The sequence below is a fragment of the Fundulus heteroclitus genome, chromosome 4, assembly GCF_011125445.2.
Source record: "Fundulus heteroclitus isolate FHET01 chromosome 4, MU-UCD_Fhet_4.1, whole genome shotgun sequence".
Classification (NCBI taxonomy): Eukaryota; Metazoa; Chordata; class Actinopteri; order Cyprinodontiformes; family Fundulidae; genus Fundulus; species Fundulus heteroclitus.
The window spans coordinates 29,709,244-29,736,576 of NC_046364.1; the positions used below are offsets into that span (position 1 = coordinate 29,709,244).

Genomic DNA, 27,333 nt, shown 5'->3' on the forward strand with positions numbered 1-27,333 from the left:
TGCAACATTTTTCGGTTAATTAATGTGTTCCATACCGTTTTGGATGATTAAATGAGTCATTTCAGGTCGAACAAAGGTTTTCTCGGCCGCCCTGGTGGTCTGTAGGGGAAATACCGTACTTGCAATTGCAGGAGCCCTTGGCCCGCACCTACAGGCTCAGAAGTCTCGTGCACCGCGAGAGTCGGTCTTGCTTTACGGCGAGAACTGCTACACGCCCCCAGTGAAAGGAATGCTCGTTGCTAGCGCAGTGGCGATATTTGTGCAGTTATCATGACGGAACCAGCGAGAAAACAGCGAAAGCCCATGTCAAGTTTTGCGGGACCGACTGGCGGAGCGGGGGGGCATATGGCATATAGTGCCATTCACTATATGCATGCGCGAAAGCAACAACAAAGAACCGCGTGTTAACGTCAAATAAACATGCAAGCATATCATGTTAGTTTTTTTTTTTTTTTTTTTTTTTTTTTGGAATGTTCCCCCAGCGCTACCTCGCCAAGATAGCGCTGGGGGAAACCCTAATATTCATACTTTCACTGTGTTAGTCATTGTTTGTACTGCCGTTTTTTCGACTTTTCGTTGCGTTCGCCTGTCTGCTAAGCTCAAAACAACCGCGCCTGGCTTGACGGAGAAACCAGAACAGCTGAGCATCTTTACCACAGTGCACTTTTACTTTCGCCCTCTGGGGGGAGCCTCGCTGGAGGCAACCCCGGTTGCATAGTATACCTTTAAAATACGACACCAGAGATACACACCACTTACAACCTTTGTTCCTTGCTGTCACTTGGGTTTGACGACTATTGTGGGTCTATTGGATATTGAATTTAGGGCCTGATTGGGACATTGAGCTTTCCAATCAGGAATTCTGACTTCAGGGTGGTCCTTTACACTTTCCCAACTTAAAAGTCACAAATTGTGATTTCCCAGCACAAACTGAACACCTTGTTACTGAAGTATTTTGTCGTCTCCGTTCACATCTTCAATAAGTTATTTTTGCGAGTTATGAATTAATTTAAAACACTCCAGAGTCACATGGCCAAAATAGTCGACAAGCCTCATTCAGTTGTAGGAGTCTGGTCTTAAGGTAACAAACTGGAAAACTATGGAGCACCATCTTAATAGTTTTACAGCAATCGAACACTTCTCATTTCTGACAAACCTGCATGTTTTCAGTAATCCCGTTGACCGTTCATTGTGTTAACTTCCAATTCTTTGGGTTGGAAAACCTCTTTGCAATCACCCTAATTTTTAACTCCCGCCCAAGACCGAGATTCTTCGCACAGTGCTTGATGTTGCTGAGGATCTTGACAGTCTTCTTTTTTCATTAGGCAATACAGTATATATTGATTGGGTGGCTTGTCGTATTGGCCATAAAAACAAGAATGATATTCTCATCACCATGCTTGACCATGCTAATGGTGTTCCTAGGGTTGAATTCCCCTCCTTGGGGGTTAGCTGTGTCATCATTGTGTCAAAGTGTTACCATAATCATAGTGACTGAGCTCTGGGCCAGTGATGCTCCCCACATTGCATGAGTTGGTGCTGATAAAAGATTGTCAGTCAGAAACCAAACAATAACAACACTACCTGTAGTTTTGATGAAAAAGAAACACATTCTCATGTTTATTACAAGTTCAAGTATTTCAAGACAATAGCTGACCCTTTGTAGGATTTCCACTGTAACATATAGCCGGATGGAGACCACATATAAATACGATATTGTGCAAAGTTCCATTGTATTAATAATAATACTTGGTGCTCTTCAGACACCCAAAGTGTTGGAAGATTGAATGTAATGCTGGAAGTAAGTAGAATATCGACTCAGCAACAAGAAGAAACATCTTGGTGTCAAGACTAAATCAATCCATCCTAGGAAGTGAACAACTTACTCACTGCTACCCTTTAAAAAAAAACAAAAAACATCCTCATAACCTCTATGATCTCGTACTCAGCTCTGCAGAAAGACCGGGTGATGCTGGTAGAAGACAACACTTGCATCTTCGAAACAGTGTAAGATGACATAGTTAACGCTTTTAATATACAAATTAAAAGTGCTACTTTGTTTTACATGTCAGTTTAAAAAGAACAACGATACATTTGCAGAGAAGCAGACGGCAAGAATCGGGGGAGTGTTGTGGCATCTAGTCCTGTCTTCAAGGGTCCATTGTTTTATCCCTAACCAGCACTTTGTGTGTACTGTACTACCAAGCTTGATCTACTTCCCTATGGAGTGCATAGTTACTAACGGCTCATCCACTATTGCTTAGGGGTCTTATTTTGTTCTAGAAGAAAGACTTTATACTGTCAAACTCAGACATCCCATGTGATTGAAGGCCGGTGGGCATGGAACTCTCAGAGCTGCCCTCAGAGCTGCAGCGATGCCTGCTTGTGGTGGGTGGAGTGGAAGAACAAAGGCAGACTTGTTAAGGGTTTGATACCTTTATTATTCTTTTATTTTGCTGAAATTTCTTTTCTTTCTGGCTGGACTCATTAAGATTTTGGCTGTTTTGCCTTGTGGGCATGTTACTTTAGGAGCAGTTGTTGTATGTGACTGGAGCGTGCCTTCTTTTGTAGATGTCAACATACAGAAATACAACAGATAAACTTAAGTTCAGTACATAAAATAAATATAAAAGCTAAAAGTACAAGAATTTGAAAATAATCTGGCATAAAATAATCAGGAAAAAATGTAAGTCTACACAGAAGGAGTAGCAAGGACACTAACTGCACATTCATGATAATGGAGTTACAGCAGCCTTTGTTGATTTTATGCATTTTCATATTTTAAACTGGTCCATGGGGCAATCTGACTCGACTTCAAAACTATTTCCTTTTCAGCGGGGAACCCAATCCAGACTACAGAGCTTCAATATGGTCACATGTTTTGGTTATTTTCACTGATAATTGAATGTCCTTTGAGTCCTATAATCTTCTCAATCAAAGTCATTTCCAGAACCGTACGTGTAGTCTGCACAAGGACAAGGTCCCCGCAGGGATAAAATCTTCAGCAGACCGTCTTCCAACTCTGCAACCATAGCATCTGATGGAAAACAAAGGTTAGAAGATTTTGATTCCCCAGCTGGCTCTCCTCTAGCAATCAGCACTCCTCTTGTAGTCAAATCCCTGCAAAAGAACAACAGACTAAAATAACTGGATGATCAAAGATCACGAAAAGCTGTAAGAAACACGGGAAGTTCATCTTTATGTGCGGATCACGAAGACCGGGGCTCTGTTTAGTTTTACTTCTTCCTGCTATTGTCAAAAGTCAATCTTGTAATTTAAGCAGAAATACTAGTTTTTGTGCTGGTTGTAAACAAATAAATAAATACATTTGCCTAAATAGTAATAGTAGTAATAGTAAGTGCTACTTAGTAGTAAATATTTGATCCATGAAATTAACACATTATAAAGACAAATCACATTATTTTAACCACTGCAGAGTAATTTCCCTCAATCAAGGATAAAAAAAGCTTTAGATGTGTGCAAACAATTGACAGTTTAATGCACTGACCTGCAAAGCATGATAATTATTCAATTTAATTATTTAATTCAAAATACAGCAGGGAGTATTTTATATGTATTTTTTTTAGGATTTTATTTGTTTATTAATAGGAATGCACATATTTCTGTGCAAATGTTATACACAAATGGTCAGATTTTGTGCGTTAGTGAACGTCATCAGTTAGCGACGTACTATCAGTGGGTTGATGTTTTTGTTGTGACGAGCACCCAAAGAAAAGAAAGCTCCGTGATAAGCAGCTCCAGTTTAAGAATGGAAAAATAAAAATAAATGCTGGCAACAATAAGGAGGAGTGGGATCTCTTTTTTTTTAAAGAGTGCAATGCAAAGACGAGATGAAGCATTACATCCCTACTTGGCAGGTTTACAGAAGACATCTTTCAGAAATGTAACTGAGATCATGTGAAAGTAAGAAAAACAAAGTTGTTGTTTTTCTGTAATAAAAAAAAAAATCTTTCTACCTTACTCCAGGTAAGAATTAAGGGTGACAAGCAAGATAACTATCTGGGGATAAGGCCAGATTCTTAGTTGAATAAAAGCTGCATTAAAATCATGTTTAAAGCATTAAAAATCAATTGGGTCGATTTTGAGATGGCACAAAGAATACATTTGAATGTGCATTGTTTCTAAATCATATTTCAATCATATTTTCATATTTGTCTTATGTTCCAACAGTCTGGAATCAAGCCAACCTCTATATTTTAGTCAGTCCCTTTATAATTGATCATTAAATCTCCTTGTAAATAGGTTTAAAGACCATCTCTACGATATGTAACAAGAATGTCAATTCTTGAGTTCTGTGAATTTCATAGGTTATATTTTTTACATTTATTTATTTGGTCATTTAAAACAATTGAAAAAATGTTATCATTTAAAACGTGATGTAGATTTTTGAATGCTCTAGCCCCTCCAAGGATCAGAAAGCATTCACTGTCAGTGTAGCAAAGCTCTGGAACACATTTCCTGCTCATTTAAAGTCTATTGTCAATTTTAACTTTTAGGAAAAGCTTGCAAGACTAGGTTGGCTCAGCAGAAATGTGCACTTATAGGTATAAGCAGTTTTATTGTTTTGTCTTTTTTTAGGCCATATTTTATCTAGTGGGGACATTCTTTGAAAGTAATTGATTTAATCTTTCACTAAATAGTTTTGACCATGTGTAATTTCTTTTCTGTTTTAACTTTATTGAAAGTTGTTTTATTGACAGTTTTTTTATTAATATCTTAACACTGTATTTTATTGTTCTTTCTGTACAAAAGCCCACCTGGGACTGTCTGATTGCCAAAAGGCCTGTGTACAGGGCAACGGCTACATTTAACATGGACTGTATGCAATCCCTCATCATACATTTGAATAAATTAGCTCCACAGAATCATTTGTTTTTCATGCATTCCTGCACATAGACCCGAAGATGACAGACTTTCAGTATTTGCCTTTATCCTTTTCCAGCTCCAAACCCAGTCCTCAAAGTCAAGTGTCCTGTTTAATCTCAATGTGTCCCTGTTCCAGGACAGCTGATTGAAATGCTTGAAGCCACATGTCAGCAGGTCATTAAGTTCTGCAGAGACCTGGTAATGAACCATCACTATATTCCACGGTGTTGACTCAGTAAAATGTCTTACACATGCAGGAAAACAGGTCTTGAGGAACGACTATGGAACCACAGCTTGAAATGATATGTTTTTTAGGTTGAACAGTTTGGTTTGCTTTTGTTTATCACAATTGTTTAAAAAAAAAATAAATAAGGTTTGAAGGTTATATTTCCCACAGAACTTATTATTGTGGCTGAACACAGTATGTCCAACATTATGCAGTATGTGTCCAATTATTAGACAGGCTGTATTTTTGAGGATTAATTTTGATATTGAATACCTACAGTACTGTCAGTAAATCCAAAGATGTTCATAAACCTCAAACTTGCATTTTAAGACCGTAAAAGTGAGCTTTCAGCTTTTTCAGGTGTGCACAGTTATTGGTGGGATATCAGTGCAATGAATTATGATGCAGGTAAATAAAAGAAAAAGAAAAAACATTTTCTAATTCCACCTTTCTTTTTTTGTGAGAGGAATAATTCAAAATCTACAAATAAAAATTCCTGACATTTCAAAAAGCACAAAAGTCATTGACCAATATAGCTTTTCTTTTCACAGTCACAAACCTTCCTTTAATGGAGTCTGTCAATTTTTTTGATCTGTTGATCAGCTTTTTGTTCAGCAGTAACCGCAGCCGGACATCGTTCACGGGGTGTGCTACTTTTCTTCAGCAGTAATTTCTCATTTAAAAAGGGAGCATAAGTTCTCAATAGGGTTTAGGTCAGTTGATGAAGCGGACCATGTCAGTATTTTTTCTGGTTTAAGGTATGTCCTGGTTAACCACACAGTGGAGTAGTTCAATGCATGCGACGGAGAACTGTCCCTCATAAAAAGCATGGTCTTTTTAAAAAGATTCAGGAAAGTGGATTCTGAAAACAGACAGTTGGTTCGGGAATTGAATGTTGAGTCCACCTTCAACCTGAAAAGGTCAAACTAGCTTTTTTTTTTTAACAATCCCTGTCTATACCTTGTTGTCATATGAGTCAAAGTGGAGCTTTGTGTCTGTGACTGATCCAGCCAAGAGTCCATCCATTTGTTACTTTCCTTGATTTTATAGGCCCAGTCTTGACATTTCAACGTCTGGTTTAGTAGGGGTTTGGTTTCTGCCTTCCATACCTTAGGAATTTCTCTCAGAACATAGTCTTTTTGGGTACTCAAAGTATGTTGCCGTTCTAGAATATCAGAATAGGATCTCTGGTATGATCATGTTTGATTCTTCTCACAACTTTCACAGGTAATTTAATTTTTTTTCCTCAACACCTTTCTTGCAAGTCTGTGGACCATTTGCTACAAAATGTTTGATGGTTTTGTCATTGTGTCTCAATATCTTGGCAATTTAAAGAGTGTTGTGGCCAATCAGAAATACTTTTAACAATGTTTAATTTCAGGGTGAGTTAAATCTCTTTTTTTGGCACCTCCTTTTTTACTGAGGAATAGAAGATGCCTAACCTTGATATAGGGTGTTGATCACTTTCACCAGAACCTCCATCACCGCACACATACCTGATATGCTTAATAAGCTCAGAGTTAAAAAAAAAATGCTTAAAAATTAAGATAATTTCAAAAAGCTTACTCACCAAATAATTTTACACAACGTTTAGCGTAGTCTTTGCAATGTGTTACAGTAAGAGACACTAATGAATGGTATTTCTGGAGAGTTGACAAAATAGATTTAAAAAATCTAAACTGAACCAAAATTAATGGATTTTATGAACTGTTCCAGTCCTTTTTGTACGCATGTATAAAAGTTTCTTGAATACCATTTTGCTCTGCTGAGCTCTTTATCTTTGCAGTCCTTTGACGAGTGAAGATCCATTCCACATGTTTACACTCTTCCCATCAAAGCACTTATCTTGTTTGTCTAATTTGTGCTTAACCTCTGTTGTACTGCCTGTGACACAAAAATCAATCTCAAATAGTTTCAAACTCTTCCTAAAATCTACACTGAGAACAAAGAGAGGGCTTAATAAAAGACATATGAGGGAGGTTGCACCAATTTTTCCTTTGCAGGCTTTTTCAAATCACAAAAAGGATGACAGATATTTTTTAGTAGAGAAGTACTTAAGTTTTCTTATTTGTCCTCCAGTCGTACTTCACCTCTTTTGGTCTCTAACAGAAGTAATCAAATAAAGAACAGGATATAAGGGTATTCAGGTTGGACATGGAGAGAGCAGTATGACTCACAATTTCTGTTATTCTAATGATAAATGTTTTTAAAAGTTCTTAATCGTTCAGCTCCAAAGATCTTTAGTTAAATGAAATACTCCTTGTGTTTAAACACAAAAATCTGATTCAACACACTTTGTCAATCCACAGCTGTAACATTTCTGCTTTGCTTTGGGTCCAAAGTGAAATGCTCAGTACCCAGTTCTGATGCTGCCTTTTTAACCTCTGTTACACAGTGTTTTTACGTGTCACTAACATATTTTACTCTCAGCTGACCTAGCATCGCACAGAGCACTTTTGCAGCAGGTGTGGTGTCACTGAGGCTTGGTCGATATACAGACGCTTCAGGGAGAAAACACTGACTGTCAACAGGAGAAAAAAAAAGAGGGAAAATCACAGAAACTAACAATGCTGCCAAAGTCCCTTGACTTCAAAAGGTTGTTAGGCTTCTTTTTTTTGTCAAAACATTCCCCTATTACATGATTGGTTGATGGCGTTTTCATTTGGAAAACAGGTCCGTAAGCAGACATAAATTTTAACAGAATGCAAATTTGCTCTGCTTATTCTGGCAGAGCTTCAACAGCGTCCCAATCCCTCTTAAGCTTCTTGTTGACCGCATCTGCCAGCTTTGTGTACACAATTGGCTCCTCAGCTATTCCGGCTGCATTGTTAATGTCTGGCCTTTTGTGCGGCTCAGTTCCACCGGAAAGAAAACATCACACGTGCAAAATTATTCCACAACTCAGATAATTAGCTGAAGAAACAAACCCGACTGTGAATTCAAATGTGCCTCGGTAACATTAGAACTTTTAAGCAATTGCAAAAGGACGGATTTGAAAGCCAGGAGAAATGAGCTTATTGAATAAAGCTTGAAAATGTGCAGTGAATGAAATGAGTCAATCATTTTAATGTGGGATGGAAACCCTGGGGAGAATAAATAAGCAATAGTCACATCATGCAGGGAGAACAAATGAGCATGGTACACAATTAGGCAGGGTCACATTCTGCCAGAGCTGTGAGCGTGGGATGAGCTAATGAGCTGTGTGAGGGAGTCTGTCGGTTTGTGTAAATGTACAGGAAGATAAACAGGAAGCGCAAGATAAAAAAAAAAAAAGGAGATCCACAGCTCTCAGAATTCGGATGTACAGACCAAGACAGTCAGACACACAGGATGCCAGTGAGGCAGGACACAAAGATAAAAGTCCGAGGGGCTGGTGAGGAGGAGGAGGGCTAACAGTCGACTTGCCATCTGGGGCAAGCAGACAGACAGATCAGCTGGCAGGTATAGCAACCAAGCAGACATAAAGACAAGCAGTGCCTCAGAAAGACGGAGGGACAAAGCTTTCAAAGGCGACTTATAGTTATTAACTATTCAATCACATAAAGGAGAGCTGAAGGCGTGAAAGGTTGCGGACCGAAGCACTTTTGCTTCAGTGCATTAAGAGCCTGGTCCGGCACTCGGGGCTGCGTGAAAGAGAAATGGATTGCCTCCCAGGAAGATGACTGCTCAAAGGGGTAGGCTTTTTTCCCTTAATAACAGCAATCTGCTGTGAAAATCTAATCCCAAGTACCATTTACACCAAATCTCGATAACTTCTGCTCGAAAAAGCATACCATATGAATTTTTCAGACCCCGATATACAAATAAACACAACAAGCTCTCCCATCAATCATGAGACGGCCTCAAAGGAACAGAACAACAATGGCAAATTGCTAATGAATACCATGCTGCTTTAAATTCACAATTTAGAAAAGTATACTGCAGATATTTTACACAGGCAGAAATGAAAATACCATTTCTGGCAAGAAAATTAAATACATTTGATCAGACAGAAATGGGTGTATATAACCCATGCGGTCACGAAAATGAAAGGAAATAAAATAACATTCTGCAAATGTCGATAACGTGAGTGAGATTCTGAAAACTACAGGCAAAGGATGATAAGTGACCATGAGAATAATTATTAGTTTCATCTTTGCCATAACAGTCAGATATGGATGCCGCCTTTAAGGTCTGTCCTCTTCCTCTTGCTGCCTTAATTCCCCCTCCTCAGTGGTGGATAAGAGGGATCAGAAATACATCCATATGCATGGACAACTATCTGCAGATGGGATGTCAAGTCTCAGGCTGGCCAGCTTTTTGAAAGTACTGGTAATGACACTTAATGAAAGCTGGGAAACCGGCCGCTGAGGGCAATAGGCTGAATGTGTTATTTCACCAACCCCCAACCCGCATCCAGACCAGAACTTTAGATATCAGAAATAAACAAACATGCTGTGTGAGAATATGTGTGTTATATTCCTAGCTTCACTTTTGCTATTACACCCCTTATTTATCTGTGTACAGGTACCCAGGGCTCTAGTTAGCTTCTTATGCCAGTGCTGCAACCATTGCACTCTGCAGATTTCCATAATGCTGCAAAACATTAGCCGGACATTGTTCCAGTTACCCAGCAGGCCTCAATGGGCTACAGTTTACAGTCAGGTTTATCTAATGTGGGACCCATTCCGCAAATACCCACTTATAAAGAATGTTTAAAATGTTTCTACGTTTCACCACTCTCCTTATATTGCTTAACACGGCTTATGGCACTTCTGCAAAGAAAGCGCTAACTTGCTTATTCTAGCCCAAGTTAAGCTGTAATCTTCTTAATTGGTCTGAATGCCAAACAAAGGCACGCGCCTCCTGTGATGCAGGTGATCCAGCTGAGGGTGAGATGAGAAGGATGCTGGTGTTGAAAGGAGTTGTGAGGTTAACAGAAAGTAAAAAGTAAACAGAAGGAATGAGGGGATAGAGAGGCTCTTCTTAGCACAAGCCCCTAATCAGTACAGTCAACACGCGGCAGATTGGGTTCACATCTTTCTCTCCGTACTCTCACACCGCTCCTGTCCTTCTATCACCAAAAACGAATCCCTTCAATCAGCTCCAATTTCCCTGCTTTCAATTTAAGAGGATGTGGGCTAAGAATGTGTTGCAAGAAAATACCAGGTAACACAAGCTGGGCTTACTCTAAGGCAAGGAGATGCTGGCTGAGGAAAAGCAGATTGCTTTGGCAGTGAGATATGATTCCATCAATAAGCAACCCTTTCAGAATCAACACATTGAATTCATATTTTATTTAGAATGAGCTGAAAGTTTCTGTCGTACCATAGTTTTGGAGACAGGTCCCGTGGGCTGTCTGTCACCAGTAACAGAGACAAACACTTATCTGTCTGTCTGGACACGGGAGGCAAAGTCCTTGGGTCTTCTGTGTGGAAAGTTTGTAAACTCTGGATGACCAAACTACTCCAGGGAGTGGAGAATTTTTTTTCCTATGTCTTTCATTGTCCTTTGATTATGGATCCTTTTTGCCAGCCTCAACATTTCCCCAGCTACTACAGAAATGTGACTTCAGCGTTAACAAGCTTTTGCCATCAGTCATTGATGGGGCACACAGGTTAGCTGCAGCTGAGCAGACTAAAGAGAGGGTCATTGTGGGAGAAGAACAAGCGATGTGCTAAATGCATTTGTATGTAAAGGAGAACCTCTGCTCTGAGACTGCAAGGACATTGTGCCAAAGCTTCATTAGCAACATGATCCAGTGCATCCACTTTGGGAGGGTGCTGGGCTTTGAACACTGATGTGTTGGTTCTCCAAGACTCTCAGGCTACTGATTTCACAGCTGGAAATCACCGACCATTTGTCAGACAAACACATCGAATCCTATGCTAATCCCAGAACGAGAAAAATAAAAATCTCCACCATGACAGACAACAGAGTCCTTGGAGTTATGAAGCTTCTTTGTTTTTTAGTGTCTGTGATGTGCTGCTGAGTGTTTCTATTGACCTGTGCTTTAGATGAACCACTCCAGGAACATTCCTGCTCTGTCTGAAAGCTTTTTTCTTTGTCACTGAGGTCTCTGGAGTCAACCCAACAAAAGCAGGAAACATGTAGACACAGACAGGTTGTATAGATTTGCTGTCCCTCTTTTGGAAGGTAAGCAAAGTCACTGGACTATGACAGTAACGTAATGGACTATGTACTATCACTGTATTCTAGCCCTTCTGGCTACTATTATTTTTGAAATAAGGAGAAAATGATTATTTGATACTAGTAAAAAATGTTTAGTATCAAAATTATCTAAAACATATGACAACTCTTCATAATGCATTCAATCCATGTCAATATTTTTTTAACAATAGAAAATTGCATGTCAAGGCCTCCACTTTCACCCATTTGTATGGCACCTGATTTTGACATTCTCCTTGCAGGTGGTGGGCCCACATGGAGTGGGCTTCCTTTAGCTTCTTCATCAGGCAGAGCCTGACCAAGACCCAGAAGCCAAAACTCAGCCACTCAGGACTTCGCCAGGCAGTGGGAGGAGAACTTTGAAGATGTGCTCAATCTGGTCTTCCGCAAAGGAGGTAGAGCCTGAAGACTCGGGAAAATATGATTCCCTTACTGCAGAAGAGGTTGCCCAGGTAGTTAAAAAATCCCTGGTGGCAGGACAACAGGTGTGGATGAGTTTTAGCCTGACTTTCTGAGGGTTGGTATGGGTGACACACCTCTTGAATGTCACATTGAAGACTGGTATAACACTGCTGGAGCGGCAGACTCCATATATATATATATATAAAGGGGACCGGAGAGTGTATTACAATTGTCAAGAGATCAAACATTTCAGCCTCCATGGAAAATCTTACTCTGGGGTGTTGGAGAGGCGGCACTGACTGATAGCTGAACCTCGGATCCAGGAGAAGCAATGTGGCTTTTATCCCGGCTGTGTAACAGTGGACCAGAGCTTTGCCCACACACAATTTCTGAGGGGATCATGGGTGTATGCTTCTTCCATTTACATGTGTTTTGCGCATTTGAAATTTGTGTAGGGTGTTGCGGGAATATTGGGTGGGTGGCTTTTAAGGGCTTTCCAATCCGTGTATGCCCCTTGCAAGTTCAGTGTCTGCTCTCTTGGCACAGAGTTGAGCTTGTTCCCAGTGGGTGTTGGACGACCACAGCTGTCCCTTATCACCGACGCACTAGAAGTATTCAGTCAAAGGATCTCAAAACATAGTTGTGGAGAGTAGGGTGTCTGGTCTGGGAACCTCAAGTCATCCTCTTTTCCTTTTTGCAGATGATGTGGTTCTGTGTACTTTTTCAGGACATGACCTCCAGCATGCACTGGAGCAGTTTGCTGCTGAGTGTTAAGTGGACATGAGTCAGCTCCTCTAAGTCTGAGGCAATGGATCCAGACCAGAAAGATGTGGAATGCCCCTTCTGGGTTTGGGGTCAGTCTCTGCCTCAAACAGAGGAATTTAAAGATATAGTGGACGATTTTTCCGGAAATGAAGGTAAGAAACACCAAGTCACTTTTTGAATAACTGTGCTCAAGACTGTCCTACCTGTTCTTCCACCATCGTGTGAAAGAATCTCACATATGCACTGTCTTATTTATTTCTTCTGAAGCCTTGCTCTTCTTATCACAAACTTGTTAGAAAGTTTGCTACTTGGGAATCTGAACTATTTTCAAAGAATACAGTAAGAGCAGTGGAGCTACAATAAACGGCTGAAACCAAAGCTAACTAGATATATAAACAAAATAAGTGAACATGCACAACCAGCCAGAGGAACCTAGCTCGGATTGAACACGCAAATTGCCGTTAGGTGACCACGTCACAAAGACTGAGCTGTGCCAAAAAGCAACGCTTTCGATTTATGGGTCAGTCTACATTCTGAACCTCACCTAAGGTCATGGGATATGGATTATTCCCAAAACAAAGAAATCCCGAAACAAGGGGATGAAGTGGACTTACCGCAGAGGGTGGCTGGACTCAGCCATAGAGAAATAGCGAGGGGTAAGCTCAAAGTAGAGCTGCTACATCTCCACAACAAAAGGAGCTTTTTAAAACATTTGAGATCATTTAAGGAGAGACTCAAATCATTTCACTTTTGCAATTACCTGCTTATTAAAAGTAAGCTGCTCATCAGAACAATGTCTGGATTTTAATCATGTTTTTAAAGGAATAAACAACCCAAATACCATGTATAACATTAGCTGCCTTTGTTTAAAATATGAGACACCAATTTGATTTTTCTTTTTTCTCAGAAACCAAAATGCCCTCATTGGTTGTGAACAGGCTTTTTTCAAATAATGATTGAATTTCACAAAATCAGTATTATGCACATCATGACTATTCAGTCTCTCGGTTTTCTATTACTCTACTAGAAATAATTTGATTGAAATATAAATTCTACAAAAAAAAACAGTGATTTGCTGTTATCTTAAACACCATTATGTTCTTAGGTCAAATCCTTTTAGTCCCATTTTAGTGTTAAGCATTGCAATTAAAGGAAACTATTCATTTAAATTTCTGTTTTGTACCTAAAATACAGCTGGTAATAAATGGGAATATCTAACGGGCAAAAAAACGCTGTACATTTTTGCCATATACAATCTCTTCTTTATTCTTCCCTTGATTCAAGCTCAGGTTTAAGATCAACAACCTCAATATGCTGAGCTCAAACTTAGACGAATACAAACACCAAAAATCTGCACTATATTTTCTGTGCATCACAGAGTAAATTGCACTACTCTCTAAACATTTTTTATACGTGGTGGATATGAATGATCATGATGCACTGCAGTTTTATTTTTATAACCCGTTGTTCCATTTTGCTCGTCCAGAGGTATGCAAAGATATGATAAAATGTGCATTAACTTTTTCTGAAAATAAAAACAGGTAATGTGCTGCGGGAAGAGAAGACTATTACAGTCTACAACCAACTGCATGACTGTGAATGAAATGTTTTAGATATCATAACCTGACCAAAGATATAACATCAATGCTGCACAGAGACAGAGAGCTGAAATCAGGAGAGGAGTCTCCATGCTCCTATCTTTTGACAATAGGGTACTAAGAGGGAATAACATTTGGAGTTTATGATGTAGATTAAAGTAGTATGTGTGACAGATTAAAGCAACCTTCGGGGCACAGTTGTTCCTGTGAGGCACAATAATAACCTTTATTAAAATAAAATAAACCTCCCACACTGCCTGCAATGCCTTCACCAGTCATTGTCCCATTGCACACTGAACACACAAAACAGCTACTCAGGAGGTAAAACATAGTGTGTTTTTTTTTAAAAGCAAAGCAAAGGATTAAAATCACAAAATCTATTAAAATTTAGCTTGTGCAATTAATTGTCAAGCAATTGCAAATTCAGAGATGCTGGTCCAGAAGGAGATAATGCTGCAAGTCAGTGACTCAATACAATCAGCTGGGTTTTCTCAGAAAACTTTAATCAGTTGGAATAATTCACTGAAATTCACTATTTTTTTTTTTTTACAAAATGGATCCAACTAAAATGCACTTTATACTTGGATTAGAATCTGTTTGTAGAATTAGATTTTTTCAGACATGCTGTGAATTGTCCCTATATAAAAATAAATGCTGATTTATTAGAAGTATAAGCTTTTAAATGTGGTTTCTAAAAACACAACAAAAGTCGAAATAAAGTTACTGATTGATGCTAAGCATGTCAGACGCATGGGAGAAAATCAAAAACTTTGCAGAAATGCTACACAACATTAGAATGAAAGTAACCAAGTGTATGCTATAAAACAAAAACGTTTATCACAATGAATCTAGCAAGTTTGTCGAGCTTGGTTCTGACTTGGCAATGCAAAAGTTTCTAGCTGTCTTTTATTTAATTTCCGGGGAAGGAATCATTACAAGAGGCAAAGGGACACCACTGATATGTGGGCTTAAGGAAACATGTTGCCTCCTTGCATTACTCAGCCACAAATAAAAATGGATTCTACTACATTTTCTTTACCACATAGTTAAAATTGAAAAGACAACCAGAAATGTAAAGGACCTATCATTTTAAATAAATCCATCTCATGGGTAGCGACACTTCAAGGTTTCAGACATGTAACCAATTTACCGAATAAACAGTAACCTTGTAACCTTTAAATCAGAAAACATTATGTTAAGAAAATGATTGTCTTAAAATAGTGGTTCGAACATCTAAATTATACAACATTATAATTGAAGAGATACTTCATATAAGAGATATTTTAGCATGTAAGGTTTTGCGACTCCTCTGGCTCAGGATAAGAGCTTGTTGTCTCTAATCTAAAAGGTCTGTCAAGGATATTTTGAAGGTACCTGGATAAGAGCAGCTCTCATGGGTCAATTGTTAGATTTCAGTCTTGTTTGTCACATTAAAAGTACCTTTAGAAAATAACAAGCTTTAAACAGTTGTTAAACATGCTTTTCATTTAGCTCAAACTTCTGGACTTAAAGTGTTTTTTTTTATTGCACTGATGTTGTATTCTAATCTTAAATATTGTGTCATTAGCTGTAGGCTGTAATTAATCATAATTAACAATTAAAGGTTGTGTGGAATGATCAATATAATGTGTTTAACTTAGTCAAATAAGTTACTGAAATAAAGGAACTTTCTAATAATCTAATTTATCTAATCTTTCTGTATGTTTAATATCCAAGCACCCTGGCATGGATAAACCCTATTAATGCCGTTCACCTAACCTGGTCTAATTTTGTCACATAGTGTCTTTAGCAGACATTGCACCAATATTCTTTGTCTTTAATGTTGCAACAAATTTTGTACTATTTCATGTAGAAATAATTGTAATTGTAAAATAATTTTAAAATAATTGTACACTAAAACAAGACATTGTTTTAGTGTACAGAACATACAGCAAAACAGATGCACATAACAGCATGTTTATAGATTTGTTGCTGTGAGGTTGAACCATAAAGCTAAACTTTATTTAAACTGTCAGTCACTGTGGTATTCTATCAGAACCAACACTTCCTTTTTCCTCCGTACTGTGAACAGCAGACACAAGAAAACACAAATATGGCTTCCATCTGAGGGCTGTCACCCTCTTAATGTTTATTGCCAGATATTGCAAGAACCATTACTTCTCATACAACGCCCAGTTCTTTCTCAGAAGATGAAGGTAGTCATTTTTCATAATGATAATGCATTTTCCTTCTTCATCTTTCTTTTTAATAATACTGTTTGCATACAGGTTGTCAGACTTATTTTTTTGGGTACATTTCCATTCTGAGACTGCCACCAAATGGGAATCCATCTTATTGTTGAGATTATACACTGGCATACATTTACGTCACAGATTTACTTAAAAAAATATTTACTATGTAATTTGTAAAGACAGTCCATACTCATGGTGTGTTTCTGTTTTCCTGAAAGCTTTCAGCCCCACAGCTATTTTCTACTCGTCAGAGACGGTGGCTGTGAGCACACCACTGCCATCGCAATGACCTTTCCACAAGCCCAGGGAGCAAGCAATGCAGAGGAGAGGCAATAAAAGTAATGAAAGAAGCAAAGGCAATTAAAGTGGTGTGTGTGAGGGGAGCATGGCGGAGATGAGCCTAACTGGAGGCAGCCCTGGAATGCTGTATAGCTCCATATCCCCCCCATAATCCCTGTGTGATCACAGATCAGCCCTAGTCTGCTCCCAGTCTGATCATCCTCATGCAGCATCCACCAGCTAAGCCATGAAAAAGGACAGCCATGCACATGCATTACACACAAACACACAATACACACACACACACACACGCACGTCATCAGACAAACACAGACATTTGTGCACACACAGGAAATGCAATTAATACAGATGCCGCATAACATGCACCGCAAAAACAAGGGGAGGAAACAGCTAAAAATACATTACCAAACACATTCAGGCAAAAATACTAACATGCCATTTTTCACACATATCCAGCACTAGAGTAGTAAATGAGTTGCTCTCTTTCCAACCCACTGCAGTGTAATGCCTTCTTGCAGGCAGCAAGTATCATTAATGCCCTTCCTCTGATGCTCCCACACAACCAACAGCAATTATTTCTAAAAGCAAAAGTGAAAACAGAAATTACACAAACATACATGGCACACAATCATCATTATTATTATTTTTTGTCAGCCCGGCTGTGTGGGGTATTCAGGAGGGGGCAGAATCTCGGACTTCATAATGCCTTGCACAGTTTACTGTCCGCAAAATGACAAGGATGCTATTCCTAAACCAATTAAGAGGCTGCAGTGCTGCTGTTTCCAGGTGACACTGACAGCACTTACAAAAGATGATGGTAGGCTTTACAGTTCAGCCTGAATTTGCTCTTGACATAGGAGTCAACCAGCAATGCATACTAAGAGACACATGTCTAAGCAATCATACAAATTCTGTCACTCACATAAGTAAAGGAAATTGCACTATGGATCAGTGATCAAGATGCAATGTGTACAAAAGCAAGGGCAAGTTAGAACAAGAATATATAAAAAACAAAAGACAAAGCAAGCACTAAGGCATCCCAATTGCATTTAACAGTACTTGCCACTCTGGGTCAGGCTTGTGGAGAAAGTATCCATTATCTTATCAGCTTTAGGAAGACAGAAAAGGTCACCGCTTTATCGAACAAAACAAAAGGTTAAAATTTAAAGGTATATAACCACGTTATATACCTTTGAAACACCACGTTATATACCAAAAATACCAGATTCCAGTTGAATACGGCTATGGACTCCAAGTGTCCGTCCAGATAGTGTTTTGATAGTCCTTTTTGAGACTAAATAGTACCCCAGCAATGGGCGCGATGAACAGATACGAACAGACGTGGCGGCATCGACCGACAGCACAGCAGAACTATCAGAAAGCAATATGGCAACTAATAAATCAGTATTAAATAATGTCGAACAGAGCCTGAGCCCTCGGAAATGCCTCACGGTAAAACAGCAGATCGCCGTGATCGAAGACCAACCGTTTTTAATTAAATAAAACAATCTACAGCAACTCTAAGACCCTCATATCAGAACATCAAGAAGAAAGAAAATTCCTGTTAATAAATGGAAAAAGGGACACAGCATCAGGGTATGTTGTTTGTACTTAAGACTGTAACGCTATCACTATTACCACAGTATCAATAAGGGCGTTCACTCACAGTTCGCTGGGAGATGCTAATAGCCGTTAGCTGCTTCCCTCTATATTCCCTTCTGCACATGCGCAGTGTTGTACTTCCTTTATTATAAATAAACACAAAGGGCTTTATTTACTAAAAAACTGAGCAAACACAAAAATAATGACTAATATGCCAGAAGGACGAGATAATCTTTCATAAACCTTTGTATGCAAGAAGCGTGAGTTACTGATGTTTAGATAAGAAAAAGTCAAATAACGTGGCTATGCACCTTTAACCAAAAGAATCTGTGTAATGTTTTTCTATCATGTCAACCTCAAGCCCATTTCTCTGGTTACTGTTAGGACTGTTGTATCTGAAGTTCATAATTAAAGATACTAAGAAAAATTTGTGTTTTCACAACATTGCAATTACAATACAAAACACATTACATAAAGTGTTAACACTACCTATTGTATTACCTAATGTGTGGTTGCGAGGGATCCTTGACACAAGTGACTTCTATAAAGTCAACATTTTAGATATAGTTTGAGGTACGCCGTTTAGTAATTGAAGGACAAAAAGATTACCACATAATTTATTCATGAAGTTACTCTGAGCACACAAGCTACCTGTTGTCTACTTTGTCAGGAATGTTCTGGAGGTAAAAAGAGTTTCAGACAGGCTGATGTGTCTGAATCTACAAAATTTAAGGTGTGATGTTCAACGTTGTTGGTGGTCCAGCCTCAGAGGTGGGGTGTGAGTTAAGCCCCTTTTCTACTGGCTCGGTTTAGCCATCTCCAGTCGGCTCCGCCCACTTGCGAACATTTCAGCAAAAGTTTTTTTCAGGGCCAGCCTGAGTTTCTGCGGCCCTGCTCAGTAGTAGGGTCAAACCGAGTGGACTTGACTAGAACTCACTGCTTTTTAGTGATTGGCCAAAGGCAAGGAGAAACAAGAAGGTTTCTCTTTGAGGAAGCCCAGGAAATACTGAAGAGCGATTACATTAATATTATGGACCAGTATGAATGGAGTGGGTCTAAAAGAAATATGATAGTACTATGAACAAACCATGAACCACGCCTGAAGAAAAAAAAAAAGGAAAAAGGACACTTCAGCTCTCTATACACAGAGGCGCTGTATCAGATCTGTGGATTTATCAAAGGTTTCTCTCATTTTACACAAAGCTGGAAGCTGTTAAATTTTGTCTCTTAAGAATGTTTGGTTCAAATATTTGTTCACAGCCACTGATCCATCCGTCGTGTGCGGGAGGAGTCAGAGCTGCTACCTGCTCTCAGTCGAAGAAGACTGATGCTGCGTTCAGACCGGTTTACATGCAAAGTCTATTGTGGATGCATGTTTAGGAGCATTGAGAGGTCCTGAGGAGCACGATTGAAGATTTCAAGCTTCTTAGTGTCCAAAATGGCAGACAATAGAGTTGGAAAATCTGAACTTGCCAAATCAGCACAAAACAGCTGGACACGGAGCGTCAACCAATCAGAGAGACTATGTTATGTGTCGTGGTGGTGCCAATGGTGGCTCTAGACAAAATTTAGCAGGTTGGCCAAGGTGGGGCCAGTTTGTTTTTTTCATGGGGGCACAGAACAAAAGAATAAAACAAAAAAAGAGGGCAATATTAATATATTAAGTGAGTCACGGAGCCAAAGAAACATTTGTGTCTCTAGAACTGCAGGTTGCAAAGCCCTGATCTAGCAGATGAAAACTGTGATCCTATCTCAATATGGCTGAAGCAAGAAGTGAAGCAGCTTAATTCTTAAATCATTGTAAGGGTAAAGCTGTAAAAGTAAAAAGAGAAATTTGTCAGTTATAAGTTTATTTTCCAGCACATATCATCGCAAGAAATGTATATAATGTTATGTATTTAGTACAGGGGCCAGGCAGTGGCTTGTGCAAAGCAGCAAAAATGTTCTGCACAAGCATCCAAATTCAGGCATTGGATGCCTTTTGACGCTCAAGTCGCATTCGGTCTGAACGCAGCATAAGAGCAGCTGGAGGAGCAGCTCGCTCCTCTGACCAAATATCGCTCAGCGCTAATGTGCAATATCCAACGTATAATAATAATTTTACCTATGCATAAATACAATATGCATTCTATGCAAACTGCATTCTGTTTTGAAGTTTGTTTTATTGTTGTTGAAATTACATTACTTTACTGACAACAGCTGGTATGAGCTTTTTTTTTTTAAGGAAATTTCAAACCAGAGCAAAGACTTTTATTGTCCATAAGAAAAAAAAACCCTGTAGCTCTGCACTGCTGCAGATAAATCTGTATGTGTCAGACTCCTGGAGACAATGGTGATGGAGAATGGACAGTGCTCATGTCCTCTAATCAGCTCTTTCATCTAATAAAGCTGACAGGATGTTGAAGCTGTACACAGTTTAACAGCTCACCTCCCACTGAATATCTGCGGAGGATTTAAGGAACAAAGATGAAAGTTGCACCTTATATGCATGAAAGAGATCAAATTGGGATTAAGGAGATTAATTTCAGATGGTAACAGCAAAAAACTTTTTCATCAGATTTATCTAATTTTCTGAAAGATGTTAAATGTGATGTGATTGAATTTGCTAACAGATGAACGGTTGGTAAATTGCAGCGCTTCGGGCTCCTGTCCCTTTGGTTGGTATTAAATCATACACCGTCGAATTTCACCACTTGTGAAGATCTGACTCATTTCTCTTGGCTTCCTTTGGGGTTAAAAAAATAATTACGAGATTGAAAACACAAATGCAGACTGAAATTAATTCAATTTGTGTGGATGGCTGGAGGGTGACTGAGTGCTGTGTAAATGGTTGCAACTGGGCTTCAATCAAATGACAACCATGGGGGGACAATCCCCTTTTAGAGAAGACAAAAAGTCCTTCTATGTCACATCCAGTGAGGTCAGAATACACAGCACCCCACACACACTGGTGTTGTAAAATACTAATAACTCTGGCAGGTTTGTAATTAGCAATATCGAAACAGCAGACCTAATTGCAGAATGGCAGGTTCGTTATTTCATATATCCTATCATGAGCCAAGATAATGTTTTAAAATGAAAAGAATGGTAACATTTTTAAATAGAACATATTTTATTGTTTTATCCATTGCATTATTAGAAAAAATTATGAAAATAAAAAGCAAAGAAAAAAATCGATTAGTTTTTATTAAGTTGGCATAGAAACAAATGTGTATGGAAAACAAATGGTTGACACAAAACATACAAATTTCACAATTCCAGTACAAAAGCACCCTTAAAGGATAGTATCAGAGAAGTTAAATATATTCAGGAATTTCAAAAAGCCCATTCTGACCTTACTCAGATAAGTCAGGACTTCTCTGAGGTTATTGATCCATTTTGCTTCCTTTTTCTGAGCATTTTGACCTGTTGATCCAAAAGCTTGGCCTGTTTCTGTTGCAAAAGCCATGCTAGCATACAGCATACATTTTTACAGAAAGTCTATTTGTGGAAATGTCAATACAGAGAATTAACTGAAAATATATCAGATAGATAAACTGCAAATATTTTGCTAAATTTAAAACCAACATTGAATTATTAAGCCATTACACAAATAGAAGGCGGAGTGGTTCAAATTTGAAGCGCTGAAGCCAAAACTGCAACAATAAATAGCATTGAAGATAAAAAGATTTGAATCCGGATAAGATTCAAGCAGATAAAACATGCTCAATGAAACCAAGAGTGTGTTTACAGAGCAGCACACTGAGACACTTACTTCTGTCAATATATTGATGTTTTGTAATAGGCTCTAAATGACTCAGGCTACTGACTGCTGGCCAGCAAACCTTCTTACTGCCTCTGTTTCTGTAGCTCATTTCAGCACAAATGTGGAAGCACAAACCTGAGATTTCTCACATGTAATAAACTGGTTTTCTTTTGCTTTGCTTTTTTTACTAACAGTACTCAGAGAGATACAGTCCCATAATAAACCATCCATGATACATCCCACCCAACCTTTAAATATTTTTTTCTCACAGTCTTTAGATATTAGCCTGCTTGGAATTTATCACAGTTAAAACCTTTTTTAATAAACCCAAATGTGTGCAAGGTTTGAAATGTACTTCAGGAGTCATCTCGCAATCATAACAACTGTTTTCTTTTCTTTTTTTTTTTTAGGGTAATGACTCAGGAGAGCAAGTGACAAGACCAGAATCAAAGAAGAGTGCTCTGAAGCTCAGACAAGGAGTTTTCCTAGTTAAGTGAAGTAACTAATTGAATATCCCGGGACATTTAAATTGTAGCTATAAATAAAATCCTCCAATAAACTCATGGAAGCAAGTTTTATACCCGAGAAATGAATGAGCTGTGCATGTATAAGATTTCCGTTTAACACATATGCATTCACCTGCTAACTCCTTTGCAAAGCCATTTTATTCTTCTCAGCTGTACTTGTGGAACACCTATGAGAAAATAACGTAATTCTATAGAAACATGCTGTGTCACTGGCTCCGATTGTGTTTGGATGTGTGTCAGGCGCTGCTGGTGGTGAAGGATACTGTGGGAAAAGCCTGGAGGTTTTCCAATGCTCACCTCCCTCGTCCATTGACAAGTGAGGCGCAGTAACAGCTAATCGATGGGTAGTGAATCCCCTGCGTACCCCCCTCGCCAGTCTGATCAATATTCTTGGCAATTAGAATCCCCTATCTGCATGGCTAAAGGGACCTTGGGGTGGCTTGCCAGCCCACAAACACCCAATTTAGTCCTCACCCTATCACTTAATTACTAAATCCACCCTAATGCCTATTGGCAGGCGGCGCATTTACTCACAGTAGTCTCAGAGGCTGAGTGAACATCAGACCTTTGGCAAGGTGCTGGTTAAGATGCTCCTGTCCCACTTTAGCTGGCCAGTTAAACACCTGATTGCACAACAGGTCTCTGACCTGGAATGATCTGCCTATTGAGCCACAGCCCCACATACCTACACACATGCTGAGAAATGGTAACAGTAAGGAAGCAAGGCAGAAAGAAAGACTTTTGAACACCTAAAAACAGTGCTACAACACCAGCCTGCTATTTCCCATTACACATGAGGAAAACTGTACATGTGGTGTAGTTTTGATGATTTTAATAAAAACTGTTTTTATGAAACAGGATTTTTACTAACTACTGAAGCTGAATTATTACTTACAGATGTTATTCTCCTTATTTTAATAAAGTTCCTGGCAAAATTCATCTAAACATTGAAGTTGCCAAAATTGTTTATTCATGTAAAAAAAAGGATAAAAATAAACTCAACTACAGTAGAGCTACAATATTTAGTCCTATTTGACATTAGAGTCTGAGCAAACAAGAGCCATCCTGCCATTTGTGGCCTCTGCCTGAAGATTCAAAAGGGTCATAACGAAAGGAGATCAAAATATTTTCCAGCACACATTAAAAGGGCCAATGCTTATCAATATGCTGGGATCAAAAGATTTTGTATATGTTTTTTTGACTTGTGTGTTTATTGCACAAAAAAGCAGAACTTGAAGCTGAAGGAATACTGAATTGTAAGTCCTTAAATATTGTAACATTTGAAGGTTAATGTCCCGGAACATACTGAAGCCAGGAAAACAGCAGAGTAAACCACGATACCCTCTGAACTATATCAGAATTTCTCATTCTGAATGTAGATATCCTACGTTCTTCCAAGCCGTTGAGTTAGTCTGAAGGGAAGCATGCTGGGCCTCTACATCTTACACTGATGGCTTAATGCCGTCAGGCTGCATGATACTGTTTCCTTTATACAGATTTCTGTATTTTCAACAGATTCACTTATACTCAGCGCAGCAATCCATATATTAAGCTACAGTGGAGATCAGTGTATCGGAGTGTTTGTGAGTGAATGAGTGGATTGCTCAATTAATTTGCAGAAAACTGCCATTCGTTCCATTTGCTGTGAGCTCAGTTTCAGTGGTTTGGCTGTGAGCAGCCTCCAGGTCTCACTCAGCTGTGGAAAAGCTTCTCTAACCAGAGCTGTTATCTCTGTCTGACCACACTGGCCACTGACAGGACCAGAGCCTACAGTCAGTCCCATGTCCGCTAAAGCCGAACACCTCTAAAAGGAATTGCTTAGCAAAGAGACACACAAGTGCAAAATGTTCTGAAGAGTGGCTACAATAAGTATCACTTAACAAAAAGTTAATTTTCTGCAATCAGCAGCATAATCGCCTGACAAATATTTTCTAAGCTAGCTGGATCTCACCATGATGTATATTCGACTGCTGGACGCCTTGGGCACACCGCTGGGGGTGAGCTAGGTGACGTGTGCATGAGGCATTGTCACTGTCCTGTCACATAACCATGGAAATGCCCTGAGGTTAAGTAAGGATAGGTGCTCCAAGCTTTACATATTCTCTTGAAGGACAGCACAGAAGTGCCTGCCTTTTCCCCCCCCTCAAGCTACGCGCACACCTGCTGCACTGCACTCACTCAGTGGCATGCCGCTAATTTGGTGTTTCCTCAAAGATGACATATGTATCAGGCCGAGGAGGAAATGTCCTGGGTCGGTGGGGATTGACTCCCTGACAGGTGTCACCTCCAATCGGCGCAGGCCTGCCTCAGATGTGTTAACTATTCAATTAACCAGCACATTGCACTGAGTGGGTGCCACCACCTAATTACCTCTGAGACCTTGGCTGTGAATGGAGTAAAATATGTTCATCTATGTGGCTGGGTGACAGGTCACACATCACAACCACCTAGACATTCACATAGAAAGTCTGTTTTTTTGTGTGACTGACACAAAGAGCGCTAAAAAGGCTCGTTTTGTTCTCTTCCGTGGTTAGTTACATATCTGCCTCATCCTAAACCCTGCTCTGGGTGCTAACCAAATGCAGCAAAAACAAAGTGTTACTGCTTGGAATAAAATATGACTAGAATTATTAAATGAAAATAAAAACAGTATCATTTAGCAATGCTTGAAAATGACTCCCTGCTATGGAGCCTCTTCATCTCACACCATTAAAATAATGAGGTGTCACTGTGCTCCGGCTCCACAGCTACGATGTTGACACCCATCAAGACAAATCTATATTTCATGGCCACTTGCGGATGTATAAATAGCCAAATGAGGTGCACTAACCATCTATAAAACGGCACTAAAAGGTTGCCAGAAGATGGCGAGTGTCATGAGCCAGTTGCTCAGGTAATCAATCTGGAGTGAGAAGAGAAGACAGGGAGGAAGAGGAGAGGAGTGGGTTTCAGTGCGAGGCTGGAGGGAAAGCCACAAGAAGCAGGGCACTAAATCACACGTCTACGGTGCAGTCGCCCCACTGACACACAACCACTTCAGCTGACATCAGGCTAGCTCGACAGGCTGATGGATCGCCGCACCACACTCCATTAAAGGCAAACAGGCCCGACGAGCCCTGACATAACAAACAATTAGTCACTGCTATGAGTACAGATTTTATATGCAAAGGGCCATTCTCAGTGGGCACCTTTAAATGGATAAAAATGTTAGGTCCACAATTTTGTTCATATGAACAAAGGCTATATATAGCTCTTACAACTAATTACCATAAATAATAACCACAAAATATCCCAATAAAAGGGGTAATCTCAAAATTAAAGGATCAGAATAATTTCATAGTTATACAGAACATAATTATATATTTGTACAGTTGAATATGCAATCTTTATTAACAAAACTCTCTTTGACACCTCTATCTGACAAAGAAGTTTGTTTTAAAACAACCTGTTCTATAATTTCTAAAAAATGTACTTACTACAGAAAACAAATCTACTTTTATAAAACATTTTCATGTTCAAAAAAATTTAAACAACAGTTACTTATTAAAGCTGACATGAGCACAATCTTCCAAGGGCAAAATCAGTGCAATTCTTCAACATTCCAGCCATCATAAAGTCTCTTAGAATAGGCAAAAATACTATTACAAAAGCTTAGAAGAACTTTGAGAACATATGAATGTCCTTTATGAAGGCTCTGAACTTTAACGTAGTTAACTGAACTTCAGTGAGTTGCACTCACAGATGTTGACTATGGCTCAGAGGAACAGTAGCCTCTTGGTCCACAGCTATGCATATCTTACTGGCCTACAGACAGAGGGATTAAATGTTAGAAAGGTTACTGGTTTATAGAAAAATATGTGACCTGCTGGTTCCTACAAAGATTTATGACCATCCAAACAAGTTTCCAACTTTTTTAATTTGTTAAAGTAGCTTCAGGTTACAATAATGTCCTCTTGTGTACAGTTGTTTGATTTGATGATCTTAACATCTTTTGTTGTTTAAAAGTTGCTCCAAGGAAAATCTGATCCACAGCTCTCTTCCTTGGAGCTGCACCTCTCTGCTGACACATAACAGAAACACAGTTGCACTTATGAGCACATCTGAGGCGTTCATTGTATATTACAAATGTGCAATTTAGAAGTGATTACAATTGTAAAAGCTTTAAAGAGAAGGTGTTTTAGATGGATTACAGCAATACAGTTTGTGTGTTCCGATAAAATCCAGACATGCCATTCAAAGGTAGCTTCGCAGAGGTCTATATAACATTTCTAAGCCCAGTCTTAACCTCTGTACTCAAAGATGTGGACACATTTAGACAAAGATGTGTAAAAGAGCCTTGAAATATTTTTTATTATTACTCCAGAAGCTTATACATGCACGGTAAATTTATGAAAAATCCAAACTTGACACATTTGTGTAGAAAATAAACTGTTAAGATTCTGCATCCTCTCCTATGCTCTCTCATTTTATCTTCATAATCTAAGTGTGGTGACTGAAGTGGCGGTGGAATATACAAAATGGGTATTTTTGACTTTGATTAAAATGGAATGAAGGTTGATTTTATTTCTGGTGAACAATTTCTGTGCTGATTTGGCAATTTGTTTTGGATCATTATCCGGCTCAAAAACTCAATGACCTATTTTCCTATTTCTGGCAGGGTACACTGGGCTTTTAATAATGTCAGGCTATTTCATAGTCTTCTCAATCCTGTACACTAACTACATTTGAAATAGAAACCATTTCAAACAGCGGGCTTTTACAGACCCAAGCCCATTGTTTCATACCAAACTCAGCTGCAGTTATTTTTGCTGAAAAGCTCAGAATGTGTCTCATTTAATCAAAGCCACCATCCCAGTCAACGTCCTGCAGAGTTTAGCATGTC

At 39.0% G+C, this 27,333-nt stretch overlaps 1 long non-coding RNA gene across 5 annotated transcripts in view; it reads right to left on the reverse strand.

The window, feature by feature from the left end:
- Positions 1-661: 661 nt before the first annotated feature.
- The window catches only part of LOC110369171, a 77,361-nt gene continuing 50,689 nt past the window's right edge, over positions 662-27,333 (reverse strand). For 3 of the 5 annotated variants that reach the window (XR_004930927.1, XR_004930926.1, XR_004930924.1), the window contains one exon: positions 665-3,120. This is a non-coding gene — a long non-coding RNA (uncharacterized LOC110369171). Of the gene's footprint in view, positions 3,121-27,333 lie in introns of all 5 variants that reach the window. The other 2 variants (XR_004930928.1, XR_004930925.1) reach the window with 2 other exon arrangements.